The sequence below is a fragment of the Chiloscyllium plagiosum genome, unplaced genomic scaffold (genome assembly GCF_037043375.1).
Source record: "Chiloscyllium plagiosum isolate Xiang-an unplaced genomic scaffold, Cpla_swu_hap1 HiC_scaffold_44, whole genome shotgun sequence".
NCBI classification, from domain to species: Eukaryota; Metazoa; Chordata; class Chondrichthyes; order Orectolobiformes; family Hemiscylliidae; genus Chiloscyllium; species Chiloscyllium plagiosum.
The window spans coordinates 33427830-33447219 of NW_028270182.1; the positions used below are offsets into that span (position 1 = coordinate 33427830).

Sequence of the window (19390 nt, forward strand, 5' to 3'; positions counted from 1 at the left end):
CCTGTTGTGCTTTTCCAGCACCACACTCTCGATATCTAGGGATGGTGATGGTGGTGTCTGGTCATTGTTTGTAAGGGATGATTCCATGAGTATGAGTATGTCAGGCTGTTCCTTGACTAGTCTGTGAGACAGCTCTCCACATTTTGGCACCAAAAACCATATGTTAGTGAGGAGGACGTTGCACCATCGAGAGGGCTGATTCTGTGGTTGTAATTTCTGGTGCCTTGTTAGTTGCCAACTGGTCCATCCAGCTTTTGTTTTCTTGAATTCAGATTCCACCATCTGCCAAGACGGGATTCGAACCAGGACTTCAGTAGTTTGTTTTAATATTCTGGATGAAAGCTAAATACATCAGGTTTGTTCACTCGTTTTGAATATCACTAACCCTGGTTTTGTTACTTTGTAAAACACTGTTCATCATCCTGTCTCCTCCATCCTCCCCTCCAACACCGAGTGAGGAGCACATGGAATTTCTCTGACACTAAGGCTGAGATAATCCGATCTGCTGCTTCTCTCCCTCCCGCTAGCCCACTGAGCCAAACTGCCTCACGTGGTGTTCCTGGTTTTTGTCCTAAACCGACATCTTTCTCCAGTCTCTTGTCAACCCTTATCAGAGCTCACCTTGACCCTTTACCCAAACCTCGCTAAACTCACTTTCCAACTCTCTTTCCTCCACTGCCGCCTCATTACTCCCCTTCGCCAATTCATAGATATTGTTCCTTGTTCTGTCTGTTGGTCTTTTTTTGGTTATGTCCTTCTCTCCCATTCTGTGAAAAACTAATATTTGACTTCACCGTTGTTGGAAAATCCTGTTCCATCTCCCCTCTCCCTTTCCTTTCTGTATTACTTGCATTTGGTGTCCCTCAACGATCTATCCTTGGTCTCTCCTCTATCTCACGTACATAGTGCCAGGAGGTGATATCATCCAAAAACACTGTTAGGTTTCACATGTACACTGACGATGCCCAGCTCTCCCTCCCCATCATCCCTCTCCATTACTCCACTGTTACTCAGTTACCAAACTGTTTATCACATGCCCACTACTCGATTAGCTGCAATTTCCTCCAATGAAACATTGTCACGGTTAAACCCATTGCCTTACCTTTACCTTTCTACTGAGCCCCTCCCTCCCACTGGGAACTCTCTGAGGCAGAATGACCCTCTTCACAATATTGCTGTTACATCTGACCCCAAGGTGACCTTCTGATCAGACATCCACACAATCCCAATCTCTTAAAACTTGCTTTTCTCCACCTCACCCCAGCTCCATTGTTACTGAAACCCCTTACCCATGTCGGTGTCGCAATATCTTGATGAATCCAAAACAGAACCCTTGATTCCGTGACTCAGAATCTGGTTTCAGACTCCCCTCTCAATATTTACCCTCAGGCACATCCTCTCAGTATTTATCCTGTCAAACCCCTTAAGAATTCCATCTGTTTCAATGAGATCAACTCTCTCTCCACAATCCAGTGAGTAGAGTCCCAACCTTTTCAGCCTTTATTTAAATGATTATCCCTCCAAACCAGGGATCATTTCATTGAATCTTCCCTGAAATGCCTCCAAAAAAAGTGACACATTTCCTGATCTAAAGGGACCAAAACTGCTCTCATTACTGCAGATATGGGCGTCTCACCAGCACTTCCACACGTTACTCTCAGGTATATACTCTAAGCTCTAAAACTGAACACCTTTGAAACAAAATATTCCATTCCCCTTCCTGGTTCCCTGTTGTAACTGTGTGGTAGCTTTCTGTGTTTTCTGAACAATTACCCCTGGTCCCTTTGTGGTGCAGCTTTCTATGGTTTCCACCATTTAAATAGCACTTTGTTCTTTTATTATCTCCTCCAAAATGAGCAACTTCCCATTTTCCCAAGTTACACACCATCTGGCAACTTGTTGCCCCCTTCTCCTGTACATCTCTCTGTCTTCATAATCCTCTTAGACCTTTACAGTTATGCCTTTTCTAGGAGATATCCCCTCTTCCCATTCTTCCAAACATTTACTGTGAGCCCTGGGCAATGGGAAGCAGACAGAGTTGCTATCTTTTTTGGGATACGCTTTGGAGTGATTGGGAGGATCTTCCTACACATTGGTCAGGATGGAGACAACTTGCCCATCGTTAGGCATTAGCCTTTCACACCCAAGTCTTATTGATGAGGCAGAGCGGCAGCACGGAATGAAAGAAAAGAAAGTAATTCTTGTTCCCCATATCTCACTGACGCTTGGATCATTTTCTCCAATGTGTCAAAGAACTGCTGTGTTCAGTCACATGAGATCTCAAGTTGGAATCTCCCAGAAACCCACAGATTTCCCCCTGAGTTGACTGCTGTTGCCCTCAAGGGTAATATGTACAGTAATCCTGGGCCACGAGGAGGGGATGGTGTGAGTTTCTAACTTGAACTGATAGTGACAGATTTTATAAACTTGTATTACAGGATATTACAGGTGGACATTCAGATGGTAATCTCAGTAAATGTTCTGCTAAACTCTGATTGAATTACTCAGTATATATCAGGACCTGGATATTCGCATTGCGTGTGAGTGAGTGTTGTGTTCCAGATCAGTCCCATTTGCTGCTTAAAAATTCTCCTTTGAATCATCACATTCTCGCAAAAGGTCTCCCCAAACCTTCAATGTGAAATGTAATCCTTTTATGATGACCTGATGAGTGTAAGGTTTATTATTCGAATGTGTAATTTTTGTATAAGGATGTCTCAGAGAGGGAGCAGAATATTCTTAAAGGGGAGAATAACCATTTTGAGGGGAGGCTGTTGTTTATTGGTATTAATGATATCGGAAGAGAAGAGTTCATATTGTTGGATCATTGGAATCTCTTGTGGGGTAGAATTGACCTCCATCAGAAGGATGGATTGTACCTGCACTGGAAAGGAAGAGTTGCTAGTGCTATTCAGGACGCATTAAACCAGTGAAGGAATGTGGGTAAACCCAGAGAGAGAGAGTGAGGGAAGAGCTAAGTCTGACGCTGGTACAGTTCAGATGTCAAACAGTCAAGGCAGACAAGGGCAAGGCACAGAATGAGCAGTTACACTGCATTTATTTCAATGCAGGAGGCCCGATAGGTCGGGTAGAGGAGCTCAGGGTATGGTTTTGAATATCGCACTGGGATATTATAGCAATTACAGAGGCATGACTTAATGATGGATAGGACCAGCAGCTTAATGTTCCAGTGTATAGATGCTATAACAAAGATAGAAAGGGGGTAACAGAGCAGGGGGAGAGGTAATTTTGATTAGGGATAACATTACAGCTGGGCTTCAAGAGGGTATTCCTGTGAGTACATCCAGGCAGATTATACAGGTGGTAATGAGAAATAAGGAATGATCTCCTTATTGGGATGGTACTATTGACCCCCCCCCCCCATCCCCCCCCCCCCCCCCTTCCCCAATAGTCAGCAGGGAGTTGAGAAGCAAATTTACTAAGAGATCACTTCTCTGTAAGAATAGTATGGTTGTGTACAAGACTTGACCTTCTTTGTTATTCATTCACAGGATGAGGGTGTCACTGGCTGGGCCCAAAGGGCAGTAAAGGGTCACATTGCTGTGGGTCTGGAGTCATATGTAGGCCAAACCAGGTAAGGATGGCAGATTCCTTCCCTGAAGGATATTTGCTAATCTGATGGGTTTTTTTTTCGCAGGAATCAACAATGGATTCATGGTCTTTAATAGATTCTTAATTCAAAATTTTTATTGAATTCACATTCCACTCTCTGCCATGACGGGATCCAAACCCTGGGCCCCAGAACGTTTTCTGGGTGTCTGGATTATCCATCTAGTGATAATCTCACTAGGCCATTTGGCAGGGTGAGTGACTGAGGTATTTTTGGGGCAGCACATCAGCACAAAGATCCCATGGTCTCTGCGGAAGATAGAAAGGGCTGGGGAGAGAGATATATCCCTGGTGGTGGGGTCTGACTGTAGGTAGCGGACATAGCAGAGGTTAACGGCGATTAGTGGGTGGCAATGAGAACCGGGAGATTATATTCTTATTGTGGTTGGAGGGGTGGGCGGAAGGCGGAGGTACAGGAAGTGGAGGATATGTGTTGGACTGCATTGTTGATCAAGTGGGAGGGAAATGCAGTCCTTGAACGTGGAAACCTTTCTGGGATGTCCTGGAGTGGAATTGCTTCTCCTGGGAGCAGATATGGCAGAGTCGGAGAAATTGGGAGTACAGAATCACGTTTTTACAGGAGTAGACTCGAGGGTAATCAGGAGAGCAAAAAGGGGACTTGAAATATCTATAGGAAGTAGTGAAAGGAGAATCCAAAGAGATTCTACAAATACATTAAGGATAAAATAATAACCGGACAGAGAATAGGATCCCTTAAAGATCAACAAATCCATCTATGGAACAACAGGAGGTGGGAGAAATACTATGCTATTCTATTCTAGAGAGTTTGGAGAAATGAATAGTGATAACTTGAAAAGTGTCTACATTACAGAGGAGGAAGTACTGGATGTCTTAAACAGTAGCAAGGTGGATAAATCCCTGGGACCTGATCAGGTGTATCCCAGAAATTTGTGGAAAGCTAGGAAGGTGATGGCAGTGCCCCTCCCTGAGGTATTTATATCATTGTTTGTGACAGGTAAGATGCTGGAAGATGGGTGCCATTATTTAAAAAAGGTGGTAAGAAAAGGCCAGGGAACAAGAAAACAGTCAACCTAACGTCAGTGGTAGGTAAGTTGTTGGAAGGGATTCTGAGGGATAGGATTTACATGTATTTGGAAAGACGAGGATTGATTAGGGATAGCTAACATGGCTTTATGTGTGGGAAATTCTCTCTCTCTAACTTGATTGAGTTTTTTGAAGATGTGACAAAGCTGATTGATGAAGGCAGACTATGGACGTTGTCTATATGGACACTGAACGATTTTCCACAAAGCAGACTGGTTAGTAAGGTTAGATAACATGAAATGTTGGGAGAACTAGCCATTTGGATACAAAACTGGCTTGAAGGTAGGAGGCAGAGGGTGGTAATGGAGGGTTGCTTTGCGGACTGGAGGCCTGTGAGCAGCATTATCCTGCAGGAATGGATATTGGGTCCTTAAGTAAATGACTTGGATGTGAATCTATGAGGTATGGTCAGAAGGTTTACAGAAGACACCAAAATTGGAGGTGTAGTGGACAATGAAGAAGATTAGTTCAGAATGCAACAGTATCTTGACCAGATGGGCCATTGGGGCGAGGAATGGCAGACTGGGTTCAATTTAGACAAATGTAAGCTGTTGGATTTTGGAAAGGCATCTCAGAGCAGGACTTGCACACGTAATGGGAAATGTTGCTGAACAGAGACACCATGGGAATGTTGCTGAACAGAGACACCATGGAGTGCAGGTTTATTGTTCCTTGAAAGTAGAGTCGCAGGTAGGCAGACTAGTGAAGGTGGGGTTTGGTATGCTTATATTTATTGGTCAGTGCATCGAGTACAGAAGCTGGGACGTCAAATTGTGGTTGGACAGGACATTGATTAAGCCATTCAGGAATTCTGTTTTAAGTTCGAAATTCCCTGTTCTGGAAAGGATGTTGTGAATCTTGAAAGAGTTCAGACAAGATTAACAAAGACTTTGCGAGAGTTGGAGGATTTGGGCTACAGGGAGAGGCTGAATAGGCTGGGGTGAAATACCCTGAAGAGTCAAAGACTGAGAGGTGACTTCAAGGAGATTTATAAAATCATGGATAAGGTGAACAGCCAGGGTCTTTTCCCCCCAGGTAGGTGGGTTCAAAATAAGATCACATGGGCTTAAGTTGAGAGGGCAAAGATTAAAAACGGATCTAAGGGGCAAAGTTTTCAAGCTATGTATGTGGTGTATGTGTGGAATGAGCTGCCAGATGAAGTAGTGGAGGCTGATACAGTTACAACATTTGAAAGGCATCCGATTGGGTACATGAATAGAAAGAGTTTCGAATGGTATGGACCTATAGCTGGCAAATGGGGCTCCATTTGTTGAGGATTCCTAGTTGGCATGGACAAATTAGACCAAAGGTCTGTTTATGTGCTGTACATCTCTATGACACTAATAAATGAAAATAAGATGTGTTCCTCTTTTGTGGAGAGCGAGCAGAAGCACAGATAATTGTCCTTGGAGATAAGAAGGTTAAGCAGTGATTTTGACCAGATGCAAATTTGTTTCTAGGATATCTAATCTGCAGAGAGAGTGGAAACGTTAACAATGTCACAATTTTAGTAACTATTTTCAGGTAATTGGCAAATAATATGTGAATATGTGAACATTATTTTATTCGGTAAGTTCCAAGCATCTGGAACAGTCTGAATGGCAGCTGGACAGACTCAGCAGTTATTCATAAACAGATTTGGAATTTTACTTTTTAAGGGAAGATTTGGGGGGCATTGGCAAATGGGAAGGGAATTGGGACAGATTTGCAGCATCTCCAGAGGGAGAGGGTTCAGCCCAAATGGGCTGAATAGCCCCAGCCCCTGTGCTCCGTGATACTGCCGCATTGAGTGTGAATGTTGAAGCTTATCCCAGAGCAGAGAGAGGGAGGATCCCACCACTCACCTCACAATGGGCCCGATGATTGATGTCAGTGCAGGCCAATAGGGGGCAGAGGGCAGTACTGGAGGACCAGGCCGTACCAGTTTGTCCTCCAACCAGTATGAGTGAATGAGGGCATCCTCAAGGCTGGAACTAAAGAAAGGCACATATCGCAAAGATTTGAGAAACTGGAGGACATGAGATAGGGAGTGTTCTGTGGCTGGTGAGGTATTATATAAATAAGGAAGAGTTGTGAGGCTGGATGAAGTGACAGTGATCGGGAGAGTTGAGAATGGAGGAATTTAGAGTTAGTGAGGATTAGAGTCATAATGTTATACAGCAAGGAAACAGGCCCTGTGGTCCAACCCGTCCATGCCAACCATAATTCCAAACTGAACGAATTGTACCTGCTTCCGCTTAGTCCACATCCATCCAAATATTTCCTATTTATGTACATATTTGAATATCTTTTAAATATTGTAATTGTATTCACAGCTACCACTTCCTCTGGAAGTTCATTTCACACGTATAATTTTCTTTTTAAAATCCTAATGTCTTTTCTCAAACCTTTCTCATTTCCTCTCAAAATGAATGCACCCAGAGATTTGAATCCCTCTCTCGCCCGGCTATTCACCTTATCTACACTCTTTCTGATTTTATAAACCTCTAATAAGGTCACCCCTCAACCTCGTGCGCGCCAGTGAAAACATTCCCAGACTATCCAGCCTCTCCTTAGAACACAATCCCTCCATTCATGGCAACATGCAGGTAAATCTCTTCTGAACCTGCTCCAATTTAGTAATATCCTTCCGATAACAGCGAAACCAGAACTGGACAGAGTATTCCAGAAGAGGCCTCCCCAACGTTCTGTACATCCTCAACATAACGTCCCAACTCCTGTACTCAAAGGTCAGAACAATGAAGGTAAGTGTGCTAAGCACCTTAACCACCCTGTCTACATGTAACACAGACTTCAAAGATGTGAACCGCTCGGTCTCTTTGTTCCCATGTCACTACTCAAGGCCGTGCTTTTATTGAGTGTAAGTCCTACCCTCGTTTGTTTTGTCAGGATGTTATATTTTGTATTTATTCCAATCCAAAAAATTTTTGAGTATAAAGGCAGTAGGAGTATAATTAAGAGGGAAATCAGGAGACAAAAAAGGGACGTGAGATAGCTTTGGCGAATAGGGTTAAGGATAATCCAAAGGGCTTTTGTAAATACATGAGGAACAAAAGGCTAACTCGGAAGAAAATAGAGACCCTCAAAGATCAGCAAGGCAGCCATTGTGTGGAGCTGCAGGCGATGGGCGAGTTCGGAAACAAGTATTTTGCATCAGTGTTTACTGTGAAGAAGTACATGGGAGATATAGAATGTGGGGAAATAAATGGTGACATCTTTAAAAATGTCCATATTACAGAGGAGGAGGAAGTGCTGGATGAGTGGCTAAGGAGCTGGTGCAGGGGAAAAGGATTCACGTTTTTTGGATCATTGTGATCTCCTCTGGAGTAGAGTTGACCTGCATAAGAAGGATGGATTGTACCTGAATTGGAAGGTGTCTAATATCTAGGCAGGGAGACTTGCGGGTGATACTCGGGAGGCATTCAACCAGTGAGGGAGTGGATGTCAACCCAAGAAGATAGTGAGGAAAGAGATATGTCTGAGGCTGGTACAGTTCAGAAGTCAAATAGTCAAGGCAGGCAAGGGCAAGGCACAGAATGAGGTCGGACTGAGCAGTTGCACTGCATTTACTTCAATGCAAGAGACCTGACAGGGAAGGCAGATGAGCTCAGGGTATGGTTTTGAACATGGCACTGGGATGTTATAGCAATCACAGAGGCATCACTCAGGGATATATAGGACTGGCAGCTTAATGTTCCAGGGTACAGATGCTGTAGCAAGGCTGGAAAGGGGGACAAGACGGAGGCGGAGTGGCATTTTTGATTCGAGATAGCATTATGCTTTTTCTTAGGGAAGATCTTCCTGGGAGTACGGCAGTGAAGTTATTTAGGTGGAACTCGGAAATAAGAAAGGGATGATCATCTTATTAGGGGTTTCTGCATGGATTTCGTCTGGTTCCGCTGGTTTCCTCCCACAGTCCAAAGATGTGCAGGTTGGGTGGATTGTCCTGGCTGAATTGCCCACAGTGTTCAGGGATGTGTTCGTTGGGTAGCCCTGGGAAATGCAATGTTACAGCGGGAGGTTAAGTGGCTCTCAGGGTCAGTATCAATGTGATAGGCTGAATGACCTGTTTCCACACTGTTGTGATTCCCTGATAATTCTACTATTTTTAAAATAGTTACAGAAAATAATATATCAGATCTAAACGTTAAGGATCTGAATTGGACAAAAGCCAATTTTGATGGCACAAGGCAAGAACTTTCACCTGCCCCCTCAAGCCTACTCTGCCATTCAACAAGATCAGGGCTGATCTTCTCATGGCCTCAGCTCCACATTCCTGCTCTCTCACCATAACCATTAATTCTTTTCCTGTTCACAAATCTACATTTTGCCTTAAAGGCATGCAAGTTGATAACGTCAAATGCTGCACTCAGCAGGGAATTCCACAGATTCACAAACCTTTAGCTGAAGAAGCTCCTCCTGAGCTCAGTCCTAAATCTGCTCCCCCTTATTTTGAGGTAATGCTCTGTTGTTTGACCTGCCCCCAGTGGAAATAGGCTCCCTACTTCTATCTTATCTACTCCCTTCATAATTTTATTGTTTCCTATCCAAACTCCCATTCTTCTAAATTACAATGACAAGAGAACCAGTTTTCTCAATCTCTCCACATACTCCAACCCTCTCAACTCCAGGCCCAAACTAGTGACCCTCCTCTGCACCCCCTCCAGTGCCAGTACATCTTTGCTGAAGTAAGGAGATCAAACCTGTACACAGTACTCCAGGTGTGGCCTTCCCAGCACCCTGTACAGCTGCAGCATAACCATCCCTCTAGCAATGAAGGACAATATTCCCTTCACTGCCTTATTTACCTGCTGCACCTGCAAACCAACTTCCTGAGATTCATGCACAAGGACACCCAGCTCCCTCTGTACAGCAGCCTGCTGCATGTTTTCACCATTTCATCATCCAGTTTGCTGTTAGTCCGACCAAAATGGGTGACCTCACATATCCCAACATTGAACTCCATCTGCCAGATCCTTACCCACCCACATAACTGATCTGTATCCCTGTGCAGACTGACAGTGGCCTCTGCACACATTGCTCTACCTCATCTTTGTATCAAATGTGAACTCTGACACCGTACACTTGGTCCTCAACACCAAAACATTTGTGTAAATTGCAAACAGTTGTCGTGCCAACACTAATCCAAACACCCGTTTATCCCCATTCTTTACTTTTTGTTGGTTAACCGATCCTGTATCAATGATAATACATTACCCATAATGCTGTGCATCTTTACCTTATACAGCAGCCTTTTGTGTGGCAACTTATCGAATACCTTCTGGAAATCCAGATACACCACATCCACCGAGTCCCCCTTGTTCAACGCACTCGTTGTATCCTCAAATAATTCCAGTAAATACTTAAACTTGACTGCCTTTCATGAATCCATGCTGTGTTTGCTCAATGAGACATTTTCTACCCAGATATCTCACCACTACTTCCTTGAGAGATTCAAGCATTTTCTCCACTACAGAAGTTAAGCTAATGAGTCATTTTTGAAAAATAGTGGCACTGCATTTCCAGCTTGCAGTTTGTCAAAACCATCCCAGAATCCAACAAATTGTAGTGAATTATCACGAGTCTATTTGTTATTCACCACACCCCTCCCTCAAACCACCACCCCCGCCATCTCCTTTAGTCCCTGGGATGCATTCCATCAGAGCCAGGAGACCCATCTACCTTTCGGCTGTTATCTTTCCCAACATTACCTCTTTACTGAGAATGATTGCTTCTCTGTCCTCATCTGCCATTGCTTCCATAGGCCTGCGACAACAAGAGTACACAGACAATATGTTCCTATTAAGGCCAAGGCTGCTCGGTCTAGAGAATGCTGCCTATCGAAAGAAATTGAGGGCCTGGTCAAGAAAATGAAGGAGGCATATGGCAGGTACAGAGAGCTGTTTTAGTGTGAATCCCTAGAGGAATATAGGGGCAGTAGGAGTACACTCGAGGTAAACCAGGAGGGCAAAAAGGGGACATGAGATAGCTTTAGGAAATAGGTTTAAGGAGAATCAAAAGTGATTGTACAAATACACTAAGGACAAACGAGTAACCAGGCAGAGAATAGGTACCCGCAAAAATCACCAGGTCTGTGTGGAACCGCAGGAGGTGAGAGAGATTCTGTATGAGCGTAGAGGTTTTACAAACAAAATGTGCACATCGGAAAAGACAAATTTGAACGTCCCAGTCTCGTGTTTTCAGTAAATGGGGAATTGCCTCAGTGTGGCTGCAGGCATGGGTGCGCGCCGCCATTAGTGAGCGGCACGGTGGCACAGTGGTTAGCACTGCTGCCTCACAGCGTCAGAGACCCGGGTTCAATTCCCGCCTCAGGCGACTGACTGTGTGGAGTTTGCACGTTCTCCCCGTGTCTGCGTGGGTTTCCTCCGGGTGCTCCGGTTTCCTCCCACTATCCAAAGATGTGCAGGGTCAGGTGAATTGGCCATACTAAATTGCCTGTAGTGTTAGGTAAGGGGTAAATGTAGGGGTATGGGTGGTTTCGCTTCGGCGGGTCGGTGTGGACTTGTTGGGCCGAAGGGCCTGTTTCCACACTGTAATCTAATCTAAATCTAAATCTTTATTTGGGGCAAAAATTCACTGGACACGTGTGGAGCCACCAGCTTTGGAGGGTGCTAGGTGCAGCCAGTCGCATGTACAGCCTTTCTCTTGTACAGAGTCATTGGGAAAGATTTACACAGAGCACATTGAAACTCAGAGAAATGGATGTTTATTTCTGGATTTGTTTCGTCATTCATTTTAATGATTTGGTATTGTAAATGAGTTTGCAGGGGGCCATTAGAGCAAGGAATGGCAGATGGAGTTCAATTTAGATAAATGTGAGCTGTTGTATTTTGGAGAGGCAAATCAGGGCAGGACTTATACATTTAATGGTAAAGTCCTGGGGAACGTTGCTGAACAAAGACACCTTGGAGTGCAAGTTCATATTTCCTTGAAAGTAGAGTCACAGGTAGGCAGGGGTAGTGAATGCAGTATTTGGTACGCACCCTGTTATTGGTCAATGCATTGAATGCAGCTGTTGTAACGTCATATTGTGGATGTACAGGGCACTGATTACTGCTCTTCTGGAATTCTGTTTTCAGTTCCAATCTCCCTGTTCTTGGAATAATGTTGAGAAACTTGAAAGGGTTCAGAAAATATTTACAAGGACTTTGCCAGGATTGGACGGTTTGAGCTATTGGGAAAGTCTGAATAGGCTGGGAGTATTTTCCCTGGAGGGTTGGAGGCTTAGCGGTGATCTTATAAAATCATGAAGGGCATGGATAAGGTGAGCAGTCAGGGACTTTTTCCCAAGTTCGGTGGGTCCAGAACTAAAGGGTACAGGCTTAAGGTGAGAGGGAAAAGATTTAAAAGGGATCTAAGGGGCATCTTGTTCATGTTGAGGGCATTGCATGTATTGAATGTACTCTCAGAGGAAGGGGTGGAGGCTAGTACAATTGCAGCATTTAAAAGGCATCTGATTGGGTACATGAAGTGGAAGGATTTAGAGGGATAAGGGTGAACCGCTGGCAAATGGGACTCCATTAATGCTCTCCGTTATTGGTCAATGCATTGATTACAGAAGCTGGGACGTCATACTGTGGCTGGACAGGACATTGATTAAGCCACTTCTGGAATTCTGTTTTCAGTTTGAATTACTCTGTTCTGGGAAGAATGTTGTGAAACTTGAAAAGGTTTGGACAAGATTTACAAAAACGTTGCCAGGATTGGAGGATTTGGGCTACAGGGAGAAGCTGAATAGGCTGGGGCTATTTTCTCTGTTGAGTCAAAGACTGAGAGGTGACTTCATGGAGATTTATAAAATCCCAAGGGGTGTGAATAAGGTGAGCAGCCGGAGTCCTATTTCCTCAGGTTAGGTGGGTCCAAAACTAGAGCACCCGGGTTTAAGTTGAGAGGGCAAATATTTAAAAGGGATCTAAATGGCAACGTTTTCAAGCTGAGTGTGGTGTGTGTATGGGAGGGGCTACCAGATGAAGTAGTGGAGGCTGATAAAATCACAACATTTAAAAGGCTTCCAATTGGGTACATGAAAGGGAAGGGTTTTGATGGATGCAGGCCAATAGCTGGTAAATGGGAATCCATTAGTTTAGGATTCCTCGTTGGCACGGACGAATTGGACCGAAGGTCTGTTTCTTTGATCTTAATAAATTAAGATGCATTCCTCTCTTTTGTGGAGAGCTAGCTGTAGCACAGATAATTATCCTGGGAGCTGAGAAGGTGAAGCAGTGATTTCGATCTGGTGCAGATTTGGTTCCAAGGTCTTGAATTTGCAGAGAGAGAGGGAGAGGAATTGTTAACACTTTCACAATCTTTAGTAACTACTTTCAAGTAATAGGCAAATAATACAAGGTGAAAATGTGTACACTATTTTACTCAGAAAGTTCTGAGCATCTGGAACAGTCTGAACGACAAAGATTCAGCAGGTATTCTGAAACAGACTTGGAATTTTACTTTTTAAGGAAAGATTTGGGGGTCTGTGGGCACATGGGAGGGACCTGGGACATATTTGCAGCATCTCCAGTGGGAGAGAGTACAGCCCCAATGGGCTGAATAGCCCCCAGCCGCTGTGCTCTGTGATACTGCCCCATTCACTGTGAATGATGAAGCTCATCCTAGGGCAGAGAGAGGGATTAGCCCTCCACTCTCATCACAATGGGGCCCGGCTGATTGACGGCAGCTCCAGACCGATGGGAGGAGAGTCTGTGTGGTCCTGCAGCCAATGGGATTGAATGAGGTGTGTGGCCAGCAAGACAACATGAGCTGTGCAGGTGCAGTGTCACTGTTTGGGGTTGGGAGAGACAGCAGAGACTGGGACAGAGGCTGTTGGACTTGAATTACAAACTCCCGGTAAATTAAAGCCAAAAGAACTGCAGATGCTGTAAATCAGAAACAACAACCAGGAGGTTCTGGAAAAGCTCAGCAGGTCTGGCAGTATCTGTGAGGAGCAATCAGAGTTAAAGTTTAAGATCCGGTGTCCCTTCCACAGAACAGATGTTACTCAGAAAAAAAAGTCAGTTTATGTGCAGAAGATAGTGTGGGGGAAGGATAAAAGGAGTAGAGGATAGGTGGGGACAGAGTGAGAGGAACAGTCGGATAAAGAATAACGATCTGGCTGGGGGAGGGTGACTAGTTGTTAATGGAGACTGTTAGTGACTAACCATAGGTAGTGTGTAATGGCAGGCTGTGAGAACAAGAACTGATGTGTGGGGTAGGGGGCTACGACATGAGGTTGTTAACCTATGGTTAGCCACTAACCGTTTCCATTGTAAGCTGTTGCCCACCTATATCACGCCACGATTGGAGCTGCCGAGGACACAAACCTTTGGAATATCCTCCCGAACCCCGTCTGTCCACCTTAAAGATGTATCTAAAAATCGTTCTCTTTAATCAACGTTTCCATCATTCATGAAGCATTTTAGGAGATTTGTCAATGTGAAAGGCTCCATACAATGCAGGTAGTTGTTGTTATTGTCTGACATCAGGAGAAACAGGGATGAGCCCTCTCTCTCTCATACCTAATGAACAGCAGGAAAAGCAGGAAGTACTGAGCATGCTCCAGCACACAATGGGCCTCGGATTATTGATGTCAGCGCAGGACCAATAAGAGTGGGGGAACGGGGGCTAGAGGTGCTAGTTGGTCCTTCAACCAATCGGAGTGAATGAGGGGCGGGACAATACTGAACCACATGATAAACTTCACTGACAGCACACTGTTGTTGTGACCAAGGCATTGGAAATGTGTGAAGGTGAAGGGCAGGGGAAAGGAAAGACATATTGACCAGGAAGAGGAGGAAATTTTCATGGTATGGGATGAGAGGTTTTATAGAACTTAGTGCACATTGTAAAACACAAATTTCAAAATCCAAATTCTGCACCATTTTCCCTCCCTATAATGCATTTTGCACTCCCTGAAATATCAACTGTGTGTTTCTCCCTCCACAGAGACCATTGATCAGTGCCAAAGCCCCATTGCCTGTGGAGAAGGTGATGTTTGACTTCGTTGTACAGCTGCAATTCGTGTGGTGAAGGTACTCCCACAATGTGGTTGGGTAAGAGCTGTTATAGATTATTCACTCAGCAACATTGAAGAGTTGACAATGTATGTGCAAATCAACAACAGTTTGTTTTTTTTATCATGTTTATAAATCCACAGAAATACTATTGAGAACTTCTGACGTAAGGCCATAGATGGGGATATTAGGTCAGGTGATCAAAAGGATTGCCAAATAAGCAGGTTTTGAGGAATACCTGAAAGGAGGAAAGCAGGTCTGAGGGGGTTAGGGTGGGAATTCCAGACCGTGTTGCCTTGGCAACGGTAGGAACAGCCAGACAATTGAAGCAATGAATAAACTCATCGTTGGGAGTCTGAAAGAAAATGAGTTGTCGGGGTCTCACAGGTTGTGTGGTGCAGGGAGACAGGGATGTTCACAGCCAGGAATTACATCAAGGGTGAGAATTTTAAATTGTTGCTTGTTAATAGGAGCCTTTTGATGGATCAACAAGTTTTGGTACAAGTGAGCACTTGGGCAGGAGGGTTTTAGATACTCTTGAGATTACATGTAAGTTGAATATGGGAGGCTGGCCAGGAGTGTTTGGATAATGAAGTCTGGAGATAACACAGGGATGGACGAGTATTTCGGTCAATGAGCTGAGACTAGGGTGGGGTTGGGTGATGTCACTAATGTAGGAATAGTGCTTTTGGAGTTGGGCTGCTCCTCCTCCTCATCACTCCCCCTCACCAAATCACATATTGTTCCTTGTTCTACCTGTCTGTCTTTTCTGGTTATGTCCTTCTCTCCCATTCTGCTACAAACTAATATTTGACCCCACTGTTGTTGGAAAACCTGCTCCATCCCGACTCTCCCTTTCCTTTCTGAATTCCTTATATTTGGTGTCCCTCAAGGATCTCGCCTTGGTCCGTCCTGTTTCTCACCTACACACTGCCAGGAGGTGACATCCTCCAAAAGCACCGTGTTAGGTTTCACATGTACACTCACAATGCCCAGCTCTCCCTCCCCATCATCCCTCTCCATTACTCAGTTATCAAACTGCTCATCACACTCCCACTATGCGATTGGCTGCAATTTCCTCCAACGGACCGTTGCAATGATTAAACCCATTGCCTTCAGTTGCTATTACAAATTACTTTCCCTTACTGCTGAGCCCCTCCCTCTCCCTGGGAACTGTCTGAGGCAGAACCGCACTCTTCACAATGTTGCTGTCATATCTGACCCCAAGGTGACCTTCTGATCAGACATCTACACAATTACAAACACCAGGAATTCCAATCTCTTAAAATGTTGCTGATCTCCACCTCATTCCAGCTCCACTGCTAATGAAACCCCTGATTCGTGTCGGTGTTGCCTTAAACTTGACGAATCCAAAACAGAACCCATGATTCCGTGACTGACTCAGAATCTGGTTCCAGACTCCCTCATGATGGGAACCATCACACGGTGGCACAGTGGTTAGCACTGCTGCCTTACAGCGCCAGAGACCCGGGTTCAATTCCCGCCTCAGGCACGTTCTCCCCGTGTCTGCGTGGGTTTTCTCCGGGTGCTCCGGTTTCCTCCCACAGTCACAAAGATGTGCAGGTCAGGTGAATTGGCCATGCTAAATTGCCCGTAGTGTTAGGTAAGGGGTAAATGTAGGAGTATGGGTGGGTTGCGCTTCGGCGGGGCAGTGTGGACTTGTTGGGCCGAAGGGCCTGTTTCCACACTGAAAGTAATCTAATCTAATCCACTCAGTATTTACCCTGTCAAACCCCTTAATTATCCTGCATGTCACAATGAGATCCCCTCTCATTCTTCCCAAATCCAATGAGTAGAGTCCCACCTTCTTCAGTCTTTTCTTAAAAAATAATCCCTGCAAACCAGGGATCATCCCAGTCAATTTTCTGTGAAATGCCTCTGATGAAATGACGTATTTCCTTAAATAAAGGGACCAAAACTTCTGTCATTACTCCAGATGTGGTCTGACTCGCACTTTATAAAGTTACTCTCAGGTATATACTCCAAACAACTTCCTTTAAACTTGCACAGATGTTGTTGGAAATGCTCAGCAGGTCATGCAGCATCTGTGAAGGAAAATCAGTTAAAGTTTCTGGTCTGGTCACCCTTCCTCAGATACGTTAACTCTAATTTATTTTCACAGATGCTGCTAGACCTGCTAAGCTTTTCCAGTAACTTCTGTTTCTCTTCCTGGTTTCCAGCATCTTCAGTTGTTTCGGTTTTCACATCCTTTAAAATTGCCATCTCTCCTCTAGAATTTGTCATTTCCACATTGGAAAAAAGATTCACATTTGTTTGGTCTCCCCTACCCTGGGAAAAAAAAGAAACCATGACTAGTCACCCTATCATTGCACCTCATAATTTTATAAAGTTCGATAAAGCCACCTAAAATGTCCAGTGCTGCAGGGAAATAGCCTCAGCCTATTCAGCCTCTTCCTATGGTTCAAATGTTCCAATACTGGCACCACAAGGTAAAACTTTTCTGAACTCTTGCAAGTTTCCCAACATCTTTCCTGTAACAGGGAGACTGGAATTGAAAGCAGTCTGGGGATTCCAAAAGTGGCCGAGCCAATAAACTGTACAACCGGAACATGATCTCCCAATTCCTATCCTCAATGCACTGCCCAATAACAGCTAGCATACCGCACACCACCTTCACCGACCTGTCTACCTTCAACCACACTTTCAAGGAACAATCAACCTACACTGCATGGTCTGTTTGTTTGTCAATAATTCCCAGGAACTTGCCATTAAGAGGTTGCATCATATTCTGATAACATCTTTCTGAAATCAGGGAGACCACAATTGAATGCAGTATTCTAAACCTGGCCTCACCAATGCCCTACTCAGCCACAACATGATCTCCTAATCCCTATACTCAGTGACAGAATCCCCACAGTGTGGAAGCAGGCCTTTCGGCCCATGAGACCATACCAACCATCGGAACAGTATTCCACCCTAACTCTGTAACCTACCATTACCTAAAGCTAATCCATCTAAACTGCATGTCTTTGGAATTGTGGGAGAAAATTAAGAGCACCCAGAGGAAGCCCACACAGACACACGGGGAGAATGTGCAAATACCACACAGACAGTGGAATCAAACCAGAGTCCATTTATTGACCAGCACATTCCATTAAATGTCAGTGTCCCAAATGCCACATTCAGCACCTGATCTCCTTGAAACTCCACTTTCCAGGAACTATGCAGTTGTTCTGAGCCCTTCAGAGGAAATTAAGGTGAGGAGGAGAAAACACGAACAGGGTTGAGTTGTAGATCTATAAAATAACTCTCCATCTTCCCCCTCTCTGTTCCCCCCTGTCTCCCCCCACTCTGTCTAGTTCCACCCCTCCTGTCGGTCAGTCCTTTGTCGGCTCCCCCACCTCGTCGGTCGTCCCTCCCCCATTGGTCTGTCCCACAATCTGTCGGACTGCCCCCCCATCTTTTGCCCCCTCGGTCTGTCCCCCCTCTGTCAGTCGCCCTCCGGTCGGTCGCACACCCGTCTCTTTACCCCCTCCATCGGTTGCCCCCCCTCAGTCTGTTCCCCCTCTTTGTCGGTCGCACCCCCCCCACCGTCGGTCGGTCGCCCCCTCTGATCCCCCTGTCTGTTCCCCTCCTCTCTAATCCCGCTTTCTGTCCCCATCCATTTCTGTGCCTCCCCTCTCTATCCCCCCTCTCTGTCCCCACCCATTTCTGTCCCAACCCTCTCGATCCATCCACCCCCTCTCTGCCTACCCTCCCCTTTCAGCCCCCTAGTTCTGTACTCCCCCCTCCGCAGGGAAAATATCTTGTCTATTTACTCTATCCATGCCCGGCCTGATTTTAAAAATCTCTTTCAGGTCACCGTTCAGCCTCTGACGCTCCAGCGAAAACAGCCTATCCAACCCTGGCAAAATCCTTGTAATTCTATTCTGACCCCTTTCAAGTTTGAGAACATCCATCTGATAGGAAGGAGACCAGAATTGCATGGAATATTACAAAAGTTGCCGAATCAATGTCCTGTACAGCCACAATATGACCTCCCAACCGCTACACTCAATGCTCTGACCAATAAAGGCAAGCAGACCAACTGCTGCCTTCACTATCCTATCTACTTGCTACTCTACTGTCAAGGAACTATGAACCTGCACTTCAAGGACTCTTTGTTTAGCAGCATCCCCTGGAACTTACTATAAACTGTATAAGTCCTGCTAAAGTTTGCTTTTCCAAAATGCAGCAGCTTGCATTTTTCTGAACTGAATTCCTCAGCCCATTCACCCTTCTGATCCAGATCCCCTTGTACTCTGAGGTAATCTTTTTCACTGTCTGCTACACCTCCCATTTTGGTGTCATCTGCAAACTTACTAACAATACCTCTTATGTTCACATCCAAATCATGGATATAAATGGCGAAAAGTAGTGGATCCAGCTCCGATCCTTGTGACACTCCACTGGTCACAGGCCTTCAGCCTGAAAAGCACCCTCTGCCTTTTACTTTCGGGCCAGTTCTGTACTCCATGCGATCTAAACTTGCTGACCAGTCTCCCATGAGGAACCTTGTCAAACACGTTACTGAATCCATGTAGATCATGTCCATGCTCTGATCTCAGCAATCCTTTTTGTTACTTCTTCAAAAAAACGGAGTCAAATTCATGAGATATGATTTCCCATGCACAAAGCTGTTATTA

At 44.9% G+C, this 19390-nt stretch overlaps 1 long non-coding RNA gene across 2 annotated transcripts in view; it reads left to right on the plus strand.

The window, feature by feature from the left end:
* The first annotated feature begins 271 nt into the window (after nucleotides 1-271).
* LOC148137377 (uncharacterized) overlaps nucleotides 272-19390 on the plus strand; it is a 28554-nt gene continuing 9435 nt past the window's right edge. The window contains exons 1-3 of one of the 2 annotated variants that reach the window (XR_015754347.1): nucleotides 272-355; nucleotides 3513-3595; nucleotides 14656-14762. This is a non-coding gene — a long non-coding RNA (uncharacterized LOC148137377). Of the gene's footprint in view, nucleotides 356-3512; nucleotides 3596-7343; nucleotides 7440-14655; nucleotides 14763-19390 lie in introns of those variants that run through there. The other variant, XR_015754348.1, reaches the window with a different exon arrangement.